The sequence below is a fragment of the Mus musculus genome, chromosome 10, assembly GCF_000001635.26.
Source record: "Mus musculus strain C57BL/6J chromosome 10, GRCm38.p6 C57BL/6J".
NCBI classification, from domain to species: domain Eukaryota; kingdom Metazoa; phylum Chordata; class Mammalia; order Rodentia; family Muridae; genus Mus; species Mus musculus.
Genome location: NC_000076.6, coordinates 52,761,646 through 52,780,938, shown reverse-complemented (window position 1 = coordinate 52,780,938; position 19,293 = coordinate 52,761,646). Strand labels below are relative to the sequence as shown.

General features: G+C 40.0%; 1 protein-coding gene and 1 long non-coding RNA gene across 2 annotated transcripts in view; one reads left to right on the top strand and one right to left on the bottom strand.

Annotated features, from left to right (window-relative positions):
- Gm36123 overlaps nucleotides 1-12,184 on the top strand; it is a 36,032-nt gene extending 23,848 nt beyond the window's left edge. Inside the window, exon 3 of the long non-coding RNA XR_003948870.1 lies at nucleotides 1,265-12,184. This is a non-coding gene — a long non-coding RNA (predicted gene, 36123). The remainder of the gene's footprint in view (nucleotides 1-1,264) is intronic.
- The window catches only part of Slc35f1 (solute carrier family 35, member F1), a 421,122-nt gene that overhangs the window by 330,684 nt on the left and 71,145 nt on the right, over nucleotides 1-19,293 (bottom strand). The gene's annotated exons all lie outside the window — the stretch shown is intronic.

The following is a 19,293-nucleotide window of genomic DNA, read 5'->3' as shown; positions in this document are numbered from 1 at the left end:
AAGAGGATCAGGGTGAGGAGGTAATGGAAGGAGGGGACTAATATTGAGTAAAGTGAATAACTAAATTAATAAAAAAGTATCCTGTTTGGAATACTAGACCTTTTTAGAGGCTAGAATCTAAATTAAGATATAATCATGAACAAACAAACAAACACACACACAAATAAAAGCTGAGTCTTTTCTAGGAAAATAATAATGCTCTTAAAGTCTCTGTTCATTTGTTGTCCTTAAATTAGGTGTCAGGATATATGACAGCCTCGTTCTCCTTTGCTGCTGTATCCATAAGATGTAGCTCACAACAGCTGTCAATGCAGATCTACTAACCAGATGCATGTACAAACACTTAAGATGGCTGCAAAGGAGAATGACTGTTAAGCTTTTCATTGAAATGGTACTCTTGAAACATCTATTTGAAAGATTGCTGTACTCACAAACGTTCCCAATTTGCTTTGGCTAAACGTATGCAGAACATGTGGTTAAGAGTAAACACTACTACGGGAAGCCATATGTCTAAGCAGTGGTTTGGGAATAGAGTTACAGAAGGAAGACACTACTGTTTGGGGCTCCAGAAGAATTCAATGCATGTTGGCTGAGTCCCAGCTCAGGCCAGGCATGCAGGGGCAGGGGTGGGGATGGGGGCAGGGATGGGGGCAGAGAGAGCATGTTTCTGCAGATTGGCTCATCAAGCTAATGGGTCGCTGGCACTTCTCTCCCAGGGCAGTTGAAACTTCTGAGCCTGACTGAGCAGGAAGAGAGAGCTTTGCAGATCTCTTGTGATAAACAGAGTCCTCAGCTTTCTTTGCATGAATGGCTGCATTATGTGCAGATGTTCCGTGCACTTCCACAAGCTTTTATGGATGAATAAGTGGCATCATTATGGTGTGATCTGACCAGAAATGAAGCATGGCCCAATGCCATCTGCAAAATTCCTATCTTTCTCATAGAGTCTGTAGAGGGTGAAGCTAATGGGACTAAAATACTCTCCAGAGAAACTGGTGAGTGCTGGGAAGACTATCAATTAATCTCAGAGTAAGAAATTGAATTTCTCTCTCCACCAGTCTAACTTTAACAATCTTTCACTCTGACTATCTTTGTAGCATTTAAAAAACAATCATAAGCCATTCCATTTTTAAAAATTTCTCACACAGAAAAATAGAGCTGCATAGAAAAATATTTCTGATATATACAAAAATCAGCATTTTCTCTTAGTCAGAAAGGCATATTGGGTACAAAGCAATGACATTTCCTAACTTGATTTGTCTAGAACCAAGATCTTTATATGAGCCAGGCTGAGGAGACAAAGTCTGGGATTTGTAGTTATCAAGTGGTAATTGGAGAAGAGGACACATGAAGAGGAATCAGATGCAATGAAAGGGAACAGCGGAGCTGATATATAACAAAGTACACTGGACCTGGTTTCTGCATTCCAGTATGCATAGGATTCAGAACACTAAAGAAGGACATGGGAACCAGGAGGATGGCTCAGCTCATGACCATGAGTGATGTGCAAGTCCAATGATCCAAGTTTAGTTCCTGGAACTCACAGGAGAAAAAGGCAAGTAAAAATAGAGGCAAATGTTTCCTATGGCGGGGAAACTTATTTACTTACTAGAGAGATGATACTTATAGAACTTTTAAAAGTATGAGAGAAAAGTGTTCAATGGATATAAACTAAAATTAGAAAATGGCCAAGAATAACAAGGAAAACTTCATCCTGCTGTTAGCCAAATCAGTATAAAGTTAAACAAGGTACCACATAAAAGGAGAATATTTGAGATTTGTGGACATGAAACCAGGAAAGGGTGTAACATTTGAAATGTAAATAAATAAAATAACCAATAAAAAAGCAAAAGAAAAATATTTTTTTAAAAAGGAGAAAGGGGGTTTATTCCTTTTAAAATGAACTCCTTTGTAGATTATCAAAAGTATCCAGATAATATTACTAGGAAACATACAATGAGATTCAAATACACGAACAAAACCCAGAATGGATTAAGGGACATATGCAGTAAGTGTCTCAAGTACCTAATGTTTAGGTTCATAAAGCTAAAACTACTCAGAAACTTTTACCCAGGCCAATGGTCCTGACATTGAAAATGTCTTCAAAGATTTCTAAATAGCAACAACAGGGTAATTTTATGATATGACAAATAAAATGTTAAGATCAAAAGCTTCAGGCTAAACTGAGTTTAGTGGCATTTGCCTTAAATCCCAGTACCTAGGAGGCACAGACAAGCAGATCTTTGTGAGGTCCAGTGCCTGATCTAAGTAGCAAACCAGGCCAGTTTATTATCAAGATATATAAGTAATCTAGAGGTGACTTAAAGTACAAGAGAAAATGTATACAGATGTAATCAGTATATGCAAATGCCATACCATATTGCACAAAGAACTTAAACACTTAAGCACATGGGCATCCTTGGGAGTCTGGGGTGCTGTGGGATGGGGGTGCCTCTCTCTGCAAAATGCAAACTGCCATGTAAATGTTAAGAAGCCAGCAATTAATGGGCTGTCCTGAGCTACTCTACTTTGTACAACAGAATATTTTAATTTTCTTATACATGAATTCTAAAATTACCCCTTCAGTCATCAAATAACCTAGAAGAAATGTTACCAGTAGATGATGCAGAGACAACATTTTACTGGGAGAGGAAGGGAAGCGAAGCATATGGTACAAACTCAGTCTAAATGTGACTTTAACACAACTCATATGTCTCAGTGGCTTCCAACAAAGCAGAAGTTTCTTAGTGTATAGATCTAGTTATTTCCTAAAGAAAAGGAAAATAAAAAGGGATCAAAGAAGTGGGGGCAGGAGCTTCGGAGAGGGAACAGCAAGTGGGACAAGCAATATGAAGGGGAAAATGGGAAAACAGGGAGAATTTAATAGGAAAGGTATGAGGAAGAACCTCACAGAAGGAGACAGATGGAGGAGTCATAAATAACACTAAAGGTTTTTTCTTAGCCTTAGAGAATTGTATTTTATATTTACCTAAAACTATACATAATATGTATTAGTGTATGTGTATGCCATTTGTTTGTGTGTGTACATGTATGTATATACAGGTGAAGTTATACAAATTGTGTTTGTAACTTTTCAATGACTCAGATACCACTAAGGCAGAAAGTAGGCAAATTTTTTTATGTAAACATTTTATTAGGATAATATCATGAGTATTCACTAAATGTCAATTCTTACATCTTTTTTTTTAAATTAAGTATTTTCTTATTTTACATTTCCAATGCTATCCCCAAAGTTCCCCATCCCTCCCCCCCACTCCTCTACCCACCCACTCCCACTGACTTGGCCCTGGTGTTCCCCTGTACTGAGGCATATAAAGTTTGCAAGACCAAGGGGCCTCTCTTCCCAATGATGACCAACTAGGCCATCTTCTGCTGCATATGCAGCTCAGCTCGAGACACGAGCTGTGGGGGTACTGGTTAGTTCATATTGTTGTTCCACCAATAGGATTGCAGACCCCTTTAGCTCCTTGGGTACTTTCTCTAGATCCTCCATTGGGGGCCCTGTGTTCCATCCAACAGCCCACTTCTGTGTTTGCCAGGCCCCTGCATAGCCTCACAAGAAACAGCTATATCAGGGTCTTTTCAGCAAAAATCTTGCTGGTGTATGCAATGGTGTCTGCGTTTGGAGGCTGATTATGGGATGGATCCCTGGGTGTGGCAGTCTGTAGATGGTCCATCCTTTCATCTCAGCTCCAATTTTAAACCATGAGAAACTAAAGCTGTTAGGCTTTCCATTGGATTCGATATTTGGACAGAAAGAAAAGTCTAAATGTAGGTAGTTCCCTGTCATGATGATACACTAAATTGCACTTAGCCCAGCTATTAAGAACAAAGAAAGAAAGAGACAGAGAAATGGAGGGAGGAAAAGAGAGAGGAAGGGAAGGAGGGGGAGAGAGAGAGAAAGGAAAGAAGGAAGTGCACAAAAGAGCTTGCAAAATAGAAAAAGCCCTATAGTCATTTGTCAGACCAATGACTGTGAAGTTTCTATGACAGCCTGTGACAAAATCAAGTTAGAAATTCTGTCCCATCTCTTTGCTTCCTTTTCTTAAACCTATCAAAGGTCATTAGTGTTTATTATTATTTGTTGATCTACTTTATCCTGCCTGTAACTTGTGATTGTGACACATATATTCCCACTCACTGAAAAGACAATGTCAATTCAACATAAAGGAAAAAACTGTGTTGCTCCCACTGTTTGAATACCGAACCTTAAACATGGTTCTTTGAATCTTTTAGTGTCTTAATTAGTAAAAGGGCAAATCATTTGTAAGTTGAGAAATTACCATCTAATTTCCATTTAACCCCTTCACCATAAAATAAATTCAGATTTATAGGGATTCAGCATACCCTAAAATTACATTCCTGTGCAAAATGAAAACTAGATCAAACATTGCTTTGATAAGCAGGCTTTTCTCCAGTTACCCAACAGGTCCAGGATGAAAAGATAACAAAATTGAATTGAAATTCTAAAATTGAAGGCCAAACATGACAAACGGGTTTGGAGTCAATCATGCAGAGGTAACTGCTCTCAGGTACCCAAAGGCAGCTGTGATCTGAACAGGTTTTGGGAACAGGCCAGTCAGCAGCCAGCTTTTCAAACCTCCCAGCATGCCAGGTGATACTAGTATCTACAAACAGATGAAACAAATTAAAAACTACCATCTTGCCAGGTGTGGTGGCTCACGCCATTAAGTCCCAGCACTTGGGAAGCAAAGGCAGGCAGAGCTACATGAGTTTGAGTCCAGCCTGGTCTACATAAGGAGTACCAGGATAACGAAGACTACATACATAGGTGAAAACACACACACACTCATACATAGCAAGGTCCCGTCTTGAAAAACAAACCAACAACAACAACAACAATAACAACAACAACAACGAAAACACCTACAATCTCCATAAGATCTTTCTGAGTTAAGCAAGAAAAGTAAAGCTAGCAAGCAAAGTACATTTTTCTCTTTGGGTTGCATGTGGCCATTGGGGTTATGTAATCCCATTCAGACTGTCCGAAGCCTGCTGCTTCATTTTTTTCATGACTTCTCTTTCCATCATCACAGGCTCTGGTAGCATAGTTAAATGCTAGGACATATATGCTGGTCCAGAACTGATTGGCTCTTGCTGGCCACCTGATCAAAACTAAGCCAACCAGAGTCTCACTGCCAGGACCAGGAACTGCGATACTGCTTGGCCTCCAGTAAGCAGTGGAAAGGCCATGTTCCAATGTTCGAATAGAGAAAGAGAAAGAGCAACTTTGCAGAATCAAGCTGAAAGCAGACCCAACAAAGAATATGAACTAAGAGACAAACTGAGTGGAGAGAGACCATACATAGCTGCCATCTTCCAAACTTGACCATACCCTCCCTTTCCTTTGTAATACCCCATCCCTCCAATGCCAATGGATTCCATGAGGTTCCCTGAGGATCACACCTCTATTTACAACACAAAATTTTCCATCTTCATTCAAGATAATGCTAATTTTCATGTACTTACAAATAAGGGACACCTAACATTAAGGTGTCCAACCTAAGTACTGCCAGGCTTGAGCCACACAGCTCTCTTAAGTGTTCCTCCACCTCAGTCGGTTTGGTCTTCCAGGTCTCCCTTCTGAGTTCCTTTCCTCTTTGTCCCACCTGGTGCCAGCTTGGACCTGAACACTGGGGTTCACATCTCATCTGCCTCCTCAAGCTACATAGACTGTGCTTCAGTTTCTTTTTCCATAGTTGAGGAGACTAAGGCTCCTCACCTCACACAGCGATGATAGGTGAAAACACACACACACTCATGCACACATGCTCACATCTCCACCCCTGCCACAGACACACACCACAAGCTCTCATTCCAGCCCTCCGGCACTGAGCTTGACAGACTTCCAGAGCCTTCCAACTGGGATAAAAGTTACTAGTGACACCCACTTTAACCTCTGTCTGCCTGTGGTACCCTTATTTTTTCCTCCTAGAAGGCCCTGCTCACTCTCCAGCTTCTTTTCCACAAATGTAAAATTACATTAAGGGAGAAAAAAAGTTGAAAAAAAAATATGTTTTCTTCACTAGTTGAAAAGACGACATGAATGTATGTAAAAAGAATAATAAAAAAAATAGTGTTGTAGAGAGGAACCATTATAGTTCCTTAGAAGAGTATGTTGAGCATAGTAACGTGCATACATGCACACACATATGCATATACCTGCAGACACCTCAGGTTGATGTCAGGTGTCTTCGTCCATCTTATTTTTTGAAAGAAGGTCTCACACTAAGCCAGGAACTCAACAATTCTGTTAGACTAGCTGTCCAGTGAGTTCCAGGATCTTCTTGTCTCTGCCTCCTCAGTGCCAGGATTATAAGCACACTGCAGAAGGCACGATTCTTACAATGGCTGCCTCGGATCAAACATCCACATACTTATACAGCTCGTGCTTTATAGACTGAGCCACTTCCAGAGCCTTAGACGGTGCTTTAATAACAGAGGGAGCATATGACTTAACAGATGCATATAGAGACAGTTACACAAGTTAACTACAGGTATTGAATGGTCTCAGATGTTCTTTTTTGATGTTTAATGAACATCTGCAGATGTTGCACTTGAAGTGCATGGTGCAATGACTTTTGAAATGTGACAACTCTGCATACAAGGTAAATTATAAATCTGGATAGTTTTTCTCAAGCATTTTATCATATGTGTCAACTACATATGAATCATGTGTTATCTAATGTTTGCTTTTAACTGAATATTAGCATGAAAGATAAAAGAACCTAAATTATTTTAATTGCTGTTCAAATTAAAAAGCTCAAGTTTCAGAGTCTTGGTTACTTTTCTTGTTTCTGTGACTAAAATCCACCAATAAAAGCAACTTAAAGAAGAAACGACTGATTAGGTTTTTGCTTGATGTTTGCTTGCTTAACGTACAGCTCCAATATGGTCTATTAATGCAGGGAATTTACAACAGCAGGAAATTCAACAGTCCCATTACATCTGCCAGGAAGCATACAGAATCAAATGCTTATGCATAGCTCACTTTCTCCATTTTATATAGTCCAGGGCCTAAGCCCAGGGAATGGTACTACCCATAATGGGAAGATAGGGAATGGTACCACCCACAGTGGGCAGCCAGTAAGTGGTACCACCCACAATCAGCAGGTCTTCTCACTTCAGTTATCCTAACCAAGATAATCTTCTATAGGTATGACTGGAAGCCCACCTCCCAGAATATTCTAGATTTCATCAAGTAGACATCTGTGATTAATCATCACATACAGGCACTAAACTCAAAACACTTGTCCATTTGTGATATTATTCTCCAGCAAGAAGACTTCTCTTTTAAGTTCCAGCCTGTATTTAACAAGCTATGTTTTTTAGCATTTACTCTAGAACATTCATCATTGATCCACTGGCAAAATAATGACAAGGAGATGGTTATACCACTATGTTCTTATTCTTACATACAGCCTAGGGCTAAATTAACTGCTAAATTAACAGTTTACTAGATTCTGGTACAAAAGGCTCAATCAAATACATAGTTTGGCAACCTATTAAATCAACAATAAGAGAATGGTCAATGGAATTTTAACCCAAATTAAGCTCACCTTTCCTGTACAATAATATAATGTGCTAGTGAAGATTGGGAGGATCAATAAAGCTGACAGTCAAAGGGAAGTGCAATTGAGCTGTGGCAAAGGGCCTGGTGCTTGCATAGATATTGGCTACTTTTCAATTCTGTCATCCCCATGCCTTTCAACCTAGTCAGGTCATCTCCTTCCTAAGCCATGTCTCTGTCATCAGTAAGCAGAGACCAATGACTGCACACACACACCGTGGTGCTGTGCAGAGGATTACATACACTAACATCCCTAAAGCATTCATTAGAGATAAAGCTGGCAAGACCAGAGAGTAAATATCGTAGGTTCTGCAGAAAATACTCCACTCAACTTAAGAGCAGCCACAGGTAATATGGAAACAAGCAGGTATGGCTACAGTCCACTAATACTTAACTTCTGCACTCAAGTTTGAATTTCATAATTTTTTTCCTGTCATAAAACAACTCTTGATTTTTGGTTTTGTTTTGGTTTTTGTTGTTGTTTTTGTTGTTGTTTGGGGTTTTTGGGTTTTTTGTTTGCTTGGTTTTTTTGTTTTTTGGTACAACTTAGAAATGTGAAAGTGATTCTTGGCTTACAAGGCACATAAATACAGGCACTGAGCCTGTCCTATGGCAAATACAGAGAAGAATCCAGCATTTCTACTGATGATAACTGAGAACAGAAGGGATTTCAGTGCTGTCAAGAATAAGTCATTTTCTAAACTGAGTGCTTTGTTACTTCTTTCCTACCGTTTAAATTGCCACTGAAGGGACATTATAAAAACAACTGGAAGGTGGATTCCTGTGAGGTGATAAATACACCTTTCAGAGAGCTGAGGCAGGAGTAGAGAGGACCTCTCATTTCACAATAGCCTCCATCTTCAGGAAGTCTAATCCCCAAAGCAGCTGGGGATGTGACTTCAGATGCACCATGCTATCTAACATTTAAAAAGGAAGCATCAGAACAGTCACAACAGAAAGGAAAGAGCAACAAGGGTTTTAATTTTAAAAGACAAATGACTGGAACACCATTTCTTATCTACAAATGGGTTTTACTATCTTACTTTCAAACATATTCCTGTAAGTCACCAATGAGTTGAGAATGTTGGGAGTTCTTCAGGGCAAGAAAAAAAATAGTTCTTTCATTTTTCTAAAAGCATAAGATGGGTTTACAGCAGCTCCTAAATCTTATAGGGCAGTGAACTGGATAACCTTATGGGGTAAGAGAAAATTCATTTATAATTTTTTCATGTTGGATAAGCACATCTTATATCTACAATTAAAAGCTAACAATTTTTTATCCATAACAAACAGAATTCCAAGACACACACACACATAAAATAATGACTTGGGTTGGTGTTTCAAGTCTCAGAGTCAGCTGTCACCACCCTGCTACAGATAGCAGCTATGTTCTAGGGGAACACAGTGGCAACCATGTCAATACAAGTACAGCAAAAAGAAAATTATATTCTTCTTTATTGGTAACAAAGTCTCCAGTCTAAGCCAACCCAGATCAATGAACAGAATCAAGAAAAAGGAGGCAGATGGGGAGACAAAGAAGTTTAAGTGCTATCATCATTAAGGTATTGATCCATGGATAATGCTTGATAATGGAGAGCGGTTAGATAATTTGGCAATGTATCAAGGTTAACATGCATATTTGGAGTGTCTCCAAGGGAGTATCCCCCAATACAGTTTGGATCTGAAGTGTCCCCCACAAAGCTCATGTGTTGAAGTATTGACCCCAATGTAGCAATGTTTACAGGTAAGGCTTTGGGTAGTTTGCTGGATCACAAAGGCTCTGGTACCATCTGAAGATTAATCCAATGGTGGATTCATCATTTAATGGACTATTGGGAGGTAATAGAATCAGGAGCTATGACCGAGTTGAAGAGAGTGTTTCCTTTGTGGTATTCACTGAGGAACTCTTTCCTTTTCTAGTTCTCTTCCTCTCCCTCCTACCCTCTCTTTCAACCAATGTGATATTAGTCAAGCCACTCTACCTACTATACTTTCCCTCACTATGATGCTCTGTTTTACTGGAGGAGGTGGCAAAAGAGCAAAGTGATCATGGGCTGAAACCACAAGCCAAAACAAATTGTCTGTCCTTTAAGACACTCTCCATCAGATATTTTGTCATAGCAATAGAAAGTAACCCAGCTGCTGAATCAGATTGGTTAATTCCTGATGGTGTTAGGTCTCAGTTCCACATGCATCCTCCATAAGTATTACTCTTGGAGCCATATTTACAAGTATGGTTCCTCATAAAAGTAAGTGTTAAGTGCTCCCCTCTGGGAAGTTCTCATGGACAAGATTTGCAGTTTTACAAATTGGAAGCACCTTGAAGCCATAGAGGAGTCCATGATGAAATGTGAGCTTCAACAAAGATCCATTTACCTGTGGAAGAAGAGCCATGCTCTCAGAAATCATAGAAGTTGCTGGTTCTTTTGAAAATGAGGGTTTCAAAGTTAACCCAAATCCTGATTAAATACTGACTCATTGGTCTCCTTTCCTACACTTCTTTTGCATTTCAGTAACTCTCAGCGATATTTGTCATTCTAGAAAAGAGAGTTAATAAAAAGTCTGACAGCAAACCGCCCAGCAGAGTCAAAATTACTTCCTTTCCTATAAATGATTTGTCTAAGGAGATGAATCACATCGGTATGAAAAGAGTTCTAAATGGGATAAGGTATTTAGAGAAAAAAAAGTAGAAAATTTGAATTAATAAACATTTTAATATAAGTTCTACAGGGACAGATTAGGAGATTGTAATTGATCATTGCTTAAACATGAACCTGGTATTTTATTACTACCTTAAGATCATGGAGCTGCAGTCCTGAAAGTGGAGATGACGTCATGACTAGTATGTCCAACTCTAATCTGTATCCTTAGCATCCATGAGGCAACAGAGCAAAACACTGCGAAGGGTAATGTGAAAATAATGCAGATAACCACTCTAAAGGCAGGTATAATATAGGGACAATGTGGATGTTAGTTCCCAAAATTGTTCCTCATGCTTTTATACTTTTCAGAATTTAAATTTTTATTGTTTTGAGAATTTTATAGTTAAGTATTGTATTAATATTATTCCCACCCCTTCGTCTTTACTTCCAATTCCTTTTATGTTCCCTATAACTCCTTCTCAAGTTCATGACCTCTTCTGTAATACTCTCTCTCTCTCTCTCTCTCTCTCTCTCTCTCACACACACACACACACACACACACACACATTATTGTTATATACATGTGTTTAGAGGGGACCACTGATATTGGGTAATCTATCAGGGGGCTCAACATCCCTGGAGAAGAAGATGAATCTCTTCTTAGCAGCCATTGATTGCCTAAAGTTCTTCACTTAGGGGTAGGGCCTTGTGAATTTCCTCCTATCTGTGGTGGTATGACAGCTTGTACTATCATTGTGCGGGCTTGTTCAAGCAGCCATGTTGTTGAAATTTCATGGGGCAGCTTCCCTGTCATATATAAAAGACACTAGCTAGCACCAGGTATTCTAATCATCTCAAGCATACTATCCTCTCAATTTTGTACAATGCTCTCCAAGCTTTAGGTGTCGGAGTTGTATCGTGGAGGTATGAATTAGGGCCAGCCATTCTTTGTTTACTTATTCTCTAAATTTTTAGCAGTTGTGGATCTCTGTGGCCGTCTCTGTCTGTTCCAAATGAAGCTACTTTGATGAAAGGTTAGAGCTACATTTATGTGTGGGTATAAGGATAAGTATTCAGACTATAGTAGTTTTTCCAATGCTGAATGCAGACTCTAAAAATAAATCCTGACTGTTATCAGTTATATAGCCTATATTCATCACTCCTAAGTAAAGTGAATAGCCTGGATGGCTCAGTAATACCTGGAAGTAGGGCTGTGGAGAGACATCTAAATGAGTAGGTACCAGCGTTCTAATGAGAGCTGAAAAGCTAATTGGTATCTCTCAGGAGATTCTCAGCCCTTCTCACCTTCTCCCTCAAGTACCATCGCCACCCAAGCAGAAGCTCTCCCATCCCAGAGGCCTTGCAAAATCTCCCTCTTCCTCTCCCTCCTCTTCCCCTCTCCTTCCCCTTTCCCTCTCCCTCCTCTTCCCCTCTCTCATTCCTTCTCTCTGACTCTTCTTTCCCTTCCCCATCTTAAATGCTCCAGAAGCTACTCTCAGCCCCACAACTCTTACTCCCTGGGTGGTTTCCTCAAGTCCCACAGGTTTAACCAACCCCAATGTTTGATAATGACTTTATCTACATCTCCAGCACCACCTTAACTCTGCTCTCCAGTTCAGAGTACCCAACCTCAACAACTGCATCTTCCTGCGCTAGCCATGACCTTTCATCCCATTTCCTGTCTCATTTTATGGCAGCCCAAGACAGAGGCTCAGCTACTGAGCCGTCCTTTCCCCTGACTTGGCCTTCAATTACGTTACGTGCTTTTCTCATAGGCCAGAACTGTCCCATCCCATATCCTGAGCTTTGTTTCCAAAATTCAAGCCAATGATCCAAGCCAGGGTTTTCTGCTGCTGTGAGATAACTTAAGTATTTAAGTATTGTTGTAATCTTTAATAAATGAATAAATGCAACTTGTGCTAGCAAGAGGCTCAGTGGGTAATGGCATTTGTCTCTCAAACTTTGTGATGTAAGTTCTATCCTCAGAACACCTATAAAAGCAGCAGAAGAGAAATGACTCACAAAATTGTCCTCTGACCTTCACATGGGAGCATGGGAGCCCACATGCAAAGGGGGGTACAGATCTAAATCTAGAATCCTAAACAGAGAAATCTCTAACAGCCCAAGAACAATTAAAGAAATGTTTAACATCCTGAGTCAGCAGGAAAATGCAAATCAAAACTTTTCTGACATTCACCTTATACCTGTCAGAATGGCCAAGATAAAAACAAAACAAACAAAAAACAGAACAAAACAAAACAAACAAACAACAACAACAAAAACTCAAGTAACAGAACATGCTGTAAGGGATGTAGACCAAAGAGAACACTCCGCCATTGGGGTGGGAATGAAAACTTGCATAACTACTCTTAGGTCCCTTTATATACTGTGTGTATTTCTAGCCAGCCTTTCCTATGCTATATTCTGTAGTTTTTCAATTATGTATCTCTCTTTGTTCAAATTCTACTCCCTTAGAGACACAGATTTCACTACTCCAATAGCTAGAAACTATTCACCCAACAATGAACACCATGCCCAGGCATAAGGAATACAAACAATTGTCCAACAAATAAATGGAGGAAAATATAAACTAATTTCTGTTCAATTTTAGCCCTTTTAAAAATCACATTGCATTTCTGAATATTATGGTGGCTTCCACTGCCATTCACAATCAGTGAGTTGGGCATCGCAAGACATACAATGCTGGAACTGGATGCTCACCCAAATTCTTCTACTTCTATAAAGTCATTATGCATCAAAGATGGAAATGATTAGGATCTTGGGACAGCCATGGGTATCTGTAGTCCCCTCCATTTCCCATGTTTGTCTGATTGTCTACTTAGGGTCACATGTCTCCAGCTGGGGCCTTGGAAACTCTCTAGCACATGTGAGTACCTGAACCTTGGTAAGGAAGTTTAGCCTTGTGGGCTTTTGAAGCTTCATCTCATATATTGTTTCAATTGTTAAGAATACAACATACATTGGCCCATGCTGGACACTGCAATCCTACATATGCGGCTTTGGACAATTGCACAAGGCAGATGGCTCCATATTACACACACCCATAAACATAAAGCTATCCAGGGATCAAGAAAGAAATGGAGGCCCCAACCCTCTGGCCTCTGGTAGAAGGGAATTGATGAGTGCACTATTAGCAATATGATGCCACTAGGAAAGAAAGAGAACTTCTAGCATTTTTTGCTGGCAGGGCTAAAGAAACACAAATCAAGCATCCCCTCTGGAATGTACAAAGAAATTCATTATTCACTCACACTAGGAAACAGAAGGCTTCCCCAAGGAAACCACACCAGCTGGATCTGATAGAGACCATCAGAAGATAGGGGCAGGAATGCTCCCAAGCCATCCTAGTGGGGAAAGGCTAGGTTTTCTGTGCTTCTCTCTTGCTAAGAACCCACTCATTCGACCTTGAGCTAAGAGACCCAGAAAAGAATGGGAAGACACAATAATAGAATTTCTGTGCTTGACAGCAGCAGCGGTCGCCATCTTGGTCCGAGACCCGCCGAACTTAGGAAATTAGTCTGAACAGGTGAGAGGGTGCGCCAGAGAACCTGACAGCTTCTGGAACAGGCAGAAGCACAGAGGCGCTGAGGCAGCACCCTGTGTGGGCCGGGGACAGCCGGCCACCTTCCGGACCGGAGGACAGGTGCCCGCCCGGCTGGGGAGGCGACCTAAGCCACAGCAGCAGCGGTCGCCATCTTGGTCCGGGACCCGCCGAACTTAGGAAATTAGTCTGAACAGGTGAGAGTCTGTACCACCTGGGAACTGCAAAGCAACACAGTGTCTGAGAAAGGTCCTGTTTTGGGCCTTCTTCTTCGGCCAGGAGGAGGTCCAAATACAAGATATCTGCGCACCTTCCCTGTAAGAGAGCTTGCCAGCAGAGAGTGCTCTGAGCACTGAAACTCAGAGGAGAGAATCTGTCTCCCAGGTCTGCTGATAGACGGTAACAGAATCACCAGAAGAACAATCTCTAAACAGAGTCAATTATAACTACTAACTCCAGAGATTACCAGATGGCGAAAGGTAAACGGAGGAATCTTACTAACAGGAACCAAGGCCACTCACCATCACCAGACCCCAGCACACCCACTTCGCCCAGTCCAGGGAACCCCAACACACCTGAGAACCTAGACCTAGATTTAAAAGCATATCTCATGATGATGGTAGAGGACATCAAGAAGGACTTTAATAAATCACTTAAAGAAATACAGGAGAACACTGCTAAAGAGTTACAAGTCCTTAAAGAAAAACAGGAAAACACAATCAAACAGGTAGAAGTCCTTACAGAAAAAGAGGAAAAAACATACAAACAGGTGATGGAAATGAACAAAACCATACTAGACCTAAAAAGGGAAGTAGACACAATAAAGAAAACTCAAAGCGAGGCAACACTAGAGATAGAAACCCTAGGAAAGAAATCTGGAACCATAGATTTGAGCATCAGCAACAGAATACAAGAGATGGAAGAGAGAATCTCAGGTGCAGAAGATTCCATAGAGAACATCGGCACAACAATCAAAGAAAATGGAAAATGCAAAAAGATCCTAACTCAAAATATCCAGGAAATCCAGGACACAATAAGAAGACCAAACGTACGGATAATAGGAGTGGATGAGAATGAAGATTTTCAACTCAAAGGTCCAGCAAACATCTTCAACAAAATTATTGAAGAAAACTTCCCAAATCTAAAGAATGAGATGCATATGAACATACAAGAAGCCTACAGAACTCCAAATAGACTGGACCAGAAAAGAAATTCCTCCCGACACATAATAATCAGAACATCAAATGCACTAAATAAAGATAGAATACTAAAAGCAGTAAGGGAAAAAGGTCAAGTAACATATAAAGGCAAGCCTATCAGAATTACACCAGATTTTTCACCAGAGACTATGAAAGCCAGAAGAGCCTGGACAGATGTTATACAGACACTAAGAGAACACAAACTGCAGCCCAGGCTACTATACCCAGCCAAACTCTCAATTATCATAGAGGGAGAAACCAAAGTATTCCACGACAAAACCAAATTCACGCATTATCTCTCCACGAATCCAGCCCTTCAAAGGATAATAACAGAAAAAAACCAATACAAGAACGGGAACAACGCCCTAGAAAAAACAAGAAGGTAATCCCTCAACAAACCTAAAAGAAGACAGCCACAAGAACAGAATGCCACCTTTAACAACTAAAATAACAGGAAGCAACAATTACTTTTCCTTAATATCTCTTAACATCAATGGTCTCAACTCGCCAATAAAAACACATAGACTAACAAACTGGCTACACAAACAAGACCCAACATTTTGCTGCTTACAGGAAACTCATCTCAGAGAAAAAGATAGACACTACCTCAGAATGAAAGGCTGGAAAACAATTTTCCAAGCAAATGGTATGAAGAAACAAGCAGGAGTAGCCATCCTAATATCTGATAAGATTGACTTCCAACCCAAAGTCATCAAAAAAGACAAGGAGGGACACTTCATTCTCATCAAAGGTAAAATCCTCCAAGAGGAACTCTCAATTCTGAATATCTATGCTCCAAATACAAGAGCAGCCACATTCACTAAAGAAACTTTAGTAAAGCTCAAAGCACACATTGCGCCTCACACAATAATAGTGGGAGACTTCAACACACCACTTTCACCAATGGACAGATCATGGAAACAGAAACTAAACAGGGACACACTGAAACTAACAGAAGTGATGAAACAAATGGATCTGACAGATATCTACAGAACATTTTATCCTAAAACAAAAGGATATACCTTCTTCTCAGCACCTCATGGTACCTTCTCCAAAATTGACCACATAATAGGTCACAAATCAGGCCTCAACAGATTCAAAAATATTGAAATTGTCCCATGTATCCTATCAGATCACCATGCACTAAGGCTGATCTTCAATAACAAAATAAATAACAGAAAGCCAACATTCACATGGAAACTGAACAACACTCTTCTCAATGATACCTTGGTCAAGGAAGGAATAAAGAAAGAAATTAAAGACTTTTTAGAGTTTAATGAAAATGAAGCCACAACGTACCCAAACCTTTGGGACACAATGAAAGCATTTCTAAGAGGGAAACTCATAGCTATGAGTGCCTTCAAGAAAAAACGGGAGAGAGCACATACTAGCAGCTTGACAACACATCTAAAAGCTCTAGAAAAAAAGGAAGCAAATTCACCCAAGAGGAGTAGACGGCAGGAAATAATCAAACTCAGGGGTGAAATCAACCAAGTGGAAACAAGAAGAACTATTCAAAGAATTAACCAAACGAGGAGTTGGTTCTTTGAGAAAATCAACAAGATAGATAAACCCTTAGCTAGACTCACTAAAGGGCACAGGGACAAAATCCTAATTAACAAAATCAGAAATGAAAAGGGAGACATAACAACAGATCCTGAAGAAATCCAAAACACCATCAGATCCTTCTACAAAAGGCTATACTCAACAAAACTGGAAAACCTGGACGAAATGGACAAATTTCTGGACAGATACCAGGTACCAAAGTTGAATCAGGATCAAGTTGACCTTCTAAACAGTCCCATATCCCCTAAAGAAATAGAAGCAGTTATTAATAGTCTCCCAGCCAAAAAAAGCCCAGGACCAGACGGGTTTAGTGCAGAGTTCTATCAGACCTTCAAAGAAGATCTAACTCCAGTTCTGCACAAACTTTTTCACAAGATAGAAGTAGAAGGTATTCTACCCAACTCATTTTATGAAGCCACTATTACTCTGATACCTAAACCACAGAAAGATCCAACAAAGATAGAGAACTTCAGACCAATTTCTCTTATGAACATCGATGCAAAAATTCTTAATAAAATTCTCGCTAACCGAATCCAAGAACACATTAAAGCAATCATCCATCCTGACCAAGTAGGTTTTATTCCAGGGATGCAGGGATGGTTTAATATACGAAAATCCATCAATGTAATCCATTATATAAACAAACTCAAAGACAAAAACCACATGATCATCTCGTTAGATGCAGAAAAAGCATTTGACAAGATCCAACACCCATTCATGATAAAAGTTCTGGAAAGATCAGGAATTCAAGGCCAATACCTAAACATGATAAAAGCAATCTACAGCAAACCAGTAGCCAACATCAAAGTAAATGGAGAGAAGCTGGAAGCAATCCCACTAAAATCAGGGACTAGACAAGGCTGCCCACTTTCTCCCTACCTTTTCAACATAGTACTTGAAGTATTAGCCAGAGCAATTCGACAACAAAAGGAGATCAAGGGGATACAAATTGGAAAAGAGGAAGTCAAAATATCACTTTTTGCAGATGATATGATAGTATATATAAGTGACCCTAAAAATTCCAACAGAGAACTCCTAAACCTGATAAACAGCTTCGGTGAAGTAGCTGGATATAAAATTAACTCAAACAAGTCAATGGCCTTTCTCTACACAAAGAATAAACAGGCTGAGAAAGAAATTAGGGAAACAACACCCTTCTCAATAGCCACAAATAATATAAAATATCTCGGCGTGACTCTAACGAAGGAAGTGAAAGATCTGTATGATAAAAACTTCAAGTCCCTGAAGAAAGAAATTAAAGAAGATCTCAGAAGATGGAAAGATCTCCCATGCTCATGGATTGGCAGGACCAACATTGTAAAAATGGCTATCTTGCCAAAAGCAATCTACAGATTCAATGCAATCCCCATTAAAATTCCAACTCAATTCTTCAACGAATTAGAAGGAGCAATTTGCAAATTCATCTGGAATAACAAAAAACCGAGGATAGCAAAAACTCTTCTCAAGGATAAAAGAACCTCTGGTGGAATCACCATGCCTGACCTAAAGCTTTACTACAGAGCAATTGTGATAAAAACTGCATGGTACTGGTATAGAGACAGACAAGTGGACCAATGGAATAGAATTGAAGACCCAGAAATGAACCCACACACCTATGGTCACTTGATCTTCGACAAGGGAGCCAAAACCATCCAGTGGAAGAAAGACAGCATTTTCAACAATTGGTGCTGGCACAACTGGTTGTTATCATGTAGAAGAATGCGAATCGATCCATACTTATCTCCTTGTACTAAGGTCAAATCTAAGTGGATCAAGGAACTTCACATAAAACCAGAGACACTGAAACTTATAGAGGAGAAAGTGGGGAAAAGCCTTGAAGATATGGGCACAGGGGAAAAATTCCTGAACAGAACAGCAATGGCTTGTGCTGTAAGATCGAGAATTGACAAATGGGACCTAATGAAACTCCAAAGTTTCTGCAAGGCAAAAGACACTGTCTATAAGACAAAAAGACCACCAACAGACTGGGAAAGGATCTTTACCTATCCTAAATCAGATAGGGGACTAATATCCAACATATATAAAGAACTCAAGAAGGTGGACCTCAGAAAATCAAATAACCCCCTTAAAAAATGGGGCTCAGAACTGAACAAAGAATTCTCACCTGAGGAATACCGAATGGCAGAGAAGCACTTGAAAAAATGTTCAACATCCTTAATCATCAGGGAAATGCAAATCAAAACAACCCTGAGATTCCACCTCACACCAGTGAGAATGGCTAAGATCAAAAATTCAGGTGACAGCAGATGCTGGCGAGGATGTGGAGAAAGAGGAACACTCCTCCATTGTTGGTGGGATTGCAGGCTTGTACAACCACTCTGGAAATCAGTCTGGCGGTTCCTCAGAAAATTGGACATAGTACTACCGGAGGATCCAGCAATACCTCTCCTGGGCATATATCCAGAAGAAGCCCCAACTGGTAAGAAGGACACATGCTCCACTATGTTCATAGCAGCCTTATTTATAATAGCCAGAAACTGGAAAGAACCCAGATGCCCCTCAACAGAGGAATGGATACAGAAAATGTGGTACATCTACACAATGGAGTACTACTCAGCTATTAAAAAGAATGAATTTATGAAATTCCTAGCCAAATGGATGGACCTGGAGGGCATCATCCTGAGTGAGGTAACACAATCACAAAGGAACTCACACAATATGTACTCACTGATAAGTGGATACTAGCCCAAA